Here is a 4,204-nt window from a genome sequence, read left to right as displayed (position 1 = left end):
TCGGCTTTTGTTTTATTGCTTGATCTTTGTTGTCGTTATTGTTGCTGTGATTTCGTTCTTTATTGTTATTATTATCACTATCGTTATTGTTACTGTGATTTCATTCTTTATTGTTATTATTATCACTACCGTTATTTTTACTGTGATTTAAATCTTTATTGTTATTATTATCATTACCGTTATTTTTACTGTGATTTAATTCTTTATTGTTATTATTATCACTACCGTTATTTTTACTGTGATTTAATTCTTTATTGTTATTATTATCACTATCGTTATTGTTACTGTGATTTAATTCTTTATTGTTATTATTATCAATCTCGAATTGAGGGTATTATTGTCATCTTTATCATTGTTGTTATCATTATCATTGTCATTATTATCAGTGGTATTATCATAACTATTATTATTATTAGATTAATGAACTATTATTATTATTAGATTAATTAACTATTATTATTATTAGATTAATTAACTACTATTATTATTAGATTAATTACCATTGTTATCGTTATCATTGTTAGTGGTCCTATTGTCATTATTATTCTTGTTCTTCTTCTTGTTATCATTATCATTGTTATCACTATTGATGTCATTACTGTTGCTATTACCTCCGCCAAAGAGGTTATGTTTTTCATCGCGTTTGTTATTTCATTTGTTTTCTTGTTCGGTCGTTCGCTAGTTAGCAGGATAACTCCGGAGGCGTGTCTTAGATTTAGATTTCATTACTATTATTATTATTATCATTGTTATTGTTATCATTAGTTATTATTATTATTGTTGTTGCTATTATTACTATTATTATTATTATCATTATTATTGTTATCATTATTGTTATTGTTATTATTATTATTATTATTATTATTATTATTATTATTATTATTATTATTATTATTATTATTATCATTATATCATTATTTTTATTATTATCATAATAATTACTATTATCATCTCTATTACTAATGTCATTCTTATTCTTATTATTATTATTATTATTATTGTCATTATTATTATTATTATTGTTATTGTCGTTATTATCATTATATTATCATTCTTATTAACATTAGCATTATCATCATTATTATTGTTGTTGTTGTTGTTGTTTTTATTATTATTATCATTTTTATCATTATTACTATCCTTATTACTATCATTATTATTATCAGCATTATCACTATTATCAATGTCATTATTATATATGTTTTAACCTTTATTGGTTTAATTATTATTATCAATAGTAGTAGTAGTATCATTATTATTAGTGTTGCCATCATTATTGATATCAATATTATTGGTACTACTATTGCCGTTTGTTTTATTATTTTCATTATCATCATCATTGTGCTTTATCATTATTTTTGTCATTACTATTATTATTGCAATATTGTTATGATTATTATCATTATTATCATTAATATCATCATTATCATCAAAATTATTATTATTATCATCTTTGTTATAATCATCATTAGTAGAAGTAGTAGTAGTAGTAGTGTCATTATGAATAATATCGTTATTATCATTATTAATCTTATCATAATCATTATCATCATCGTTGTTTCTATTATTTTTATCATTATCATCATCATTAATGTTATCACAATTATCATCATTATTACTTATATCATAATCATTATCATTATTGTTATTATTATCATTTTCATCATTGTTATTATCATTATTGTTATTATTATTACTAATATCAATATTATCATTAGTGATAGTATTATTACTATTATCATTATTATTACTATTATATCATTATTATTACTATTATATCATTATAATTATCATTATCACTATAATTATTGTTATCATAATCGTTATTACTATCATAACCGTTATTAGCATTGTTATTATTGTTATTTTTACTTTTAACATGATAATTATTGTCATTATCAATATTACTATCACTACTATTATTATCATTATCAATATCAATATCATCGTTATTATTGTTGATATTTTTTTTTAATATCATAATTGTTGTTGTTGCTATCATTATCATACATTATCTTTACTATCATTATCATCTTATTTTCACCATTATCATTATCACTTTTATTACATTTATCATTACTATTATTATTATTATAATATCATTACCATTATCATTATTACCATTCTCATTATTACCATCATTATCATTATTATTACAAGTATTGATATAACTATTATTATCGTCATTATTACCATTATCATTGTTTGTTTTTTCTCTAATTATCACTATTGTTATTATTACTATTACCATTATTACTACCACTAATACCATTATCAACAGTGATGTTGTCGTTTTTATTGTTATCATCTTTATTATCATTATTGATATCATCAGTATTATCGTTATTGTTATCATTATTACTTTAACATTTTACATTTTCTTTTCATTTTTTTATTCGCCATGCTTCTGTTTCATATATTTTCCTGCAAATGAATTTATCAGTCTCAATGTTTTTTTATTGCTATTTTATCATCGTCAATATCATGACTTACGTTAATAGGATTGCAATCACACTGCGGTTTTTACCCCAATGGCATCGCAGAAAAAATTGTTAGAAGTTCAATATCATATAAGCATATTGTGTAATATCTAACAGAACATTATTAAGGTTTATTTACAAGTTTATTTGCTTCTTATTAGTAGTTTATGAAAGCTCATGAATAATTAATTCAATTTCTAAATATCTTAAATCATAAAACATTTCATATGAATAGCAGATCTTCGACGTTTATATATTAATTTTCCTTAATAGATGAATAGATGAATGAAAAAAGAAAAATGAAAAAAATGTGATGCAAACAAAACAACGCAGGTAAACGCTTTTGGCACCATCGTGTGTTTCTTTTTCTTGTTTGGTTTAGAACTTGTTTGGGATGAATCTTCAACGTGTGTGTGTGTGTGTGTGTGTGTGTGTGTGTGTAGGTGAGTGTGTGTGTGTAGGTGTGTGTGTGTGTGTAGGTGTGTGTGTGTGTGTGTGTGTGTGTGTGTGTGTGTGTGTGTGTGTGTGTAGGTGTGTGTGTGTGTATGTGTGTATGCGTGTGTGTGTGTGTGTGTGTGTGTGTGTGTGTGTGTGTGTGTGTGTGTGTGTGTGTGTGTGTGTGTGTGTGTAGGTGTGTATGCGTATGTGTGTGTGTGGGTGTGGGTGTGGGTGTGGGTGTGTAGGTGTGTAGTTGTGCATGTGTTGTGTGTGTATGAATGTAATAGTCTCTAAAGGGAGAAAGAGAATATATTAGTCTCTATATCCTAGTCTATAAAGTGAGAAAGAGAATGTATTAGTTTCTATATCCAGCATCAACAAGTGCTGATGCTGGATTAACCCTTGTCCCATCATAAAGCCAGTCCTCCCCCTCCAGCAACCCCAAAAAGTTTGGAAAAAGGATGTTTGGCATATCCCCTTGGAATACGTCATCAATCAGCTGTTCATGGTCTTTGTCTATCTATTTCTGCCGTCCGCTCCCTCACTACCATGTTTACTGCCATGCCCCTGTCTGCCAAGCCTCCGTTCACCCATTCAGTCTCTCGGATGCACGCTTTTTGTAGTAGCTATCACTCTCTTCTTAACCATTACTTCCTACGTTCTCTCCACTGCCCAAACCACGGGCGTTTAAGCAGGGAAGATTCTTGCCTAAAATCTCCAGACTTTTTCTTGCCAACTCAAAATTTTTCTTGCTTTCTCAAGCGGCCCCGTAGATGGCTAGACTGCTAATTCAAGCGGTGTACCGTCACCATGGCAACAGCGTCATTCGCGTGCCGTAATGGTTACAAGTCTTCGAATGAGGGGACTGGCCAAGTACTCCGCTTAATATTCTATCACAGAAATTATATTTTACGATTTCTGTTTCTGTAATTTCCATATCATTACATTCAAAGAAGTTGAAATTAACTGACAACGAAAGGAGGTAATGGAGATTGTGGGATTTTTTTTTTTTTTCATATAAATCATATTATAAGGCGAACAATATATCGCTTACTTTTAAACTCCTCGTCTCTGTAAATCGAGAATACACCTAATGTATTCAGTAAATGTTATTTTCAACTTCATGAGATTGTGTATATATGGAAATGGGTAGGCCTATATTTTACTTCAGTGAAGTTCATTTGTTTTGATAGCGCGTCAGAGTGTAAGTGTTGCCAATCGGAAGTGTGTCACTATTTTAGAGGCACTGTATGTGCTTGTAGGAGAAAATATTATGCTTTGTAGAG

The sequence above is a fragment of the Penaeus vannamei genome, chromosome 13 (genome assembly GCF_042767895.1).
Source record: "Penaeus vannamei isolate JL-2024 chromosome 13, ASM4276789v1, whole genome shotgun sequence".
Lineage (NCBI taxonomy): Eukaryota > Metazoa > Arthropoda > Malacostraca > Decapoda > Penaeidae > Penaeus > Penaeus vannamei.
This window is presented reverse-complemented; position numbering follows the sequence as displayed.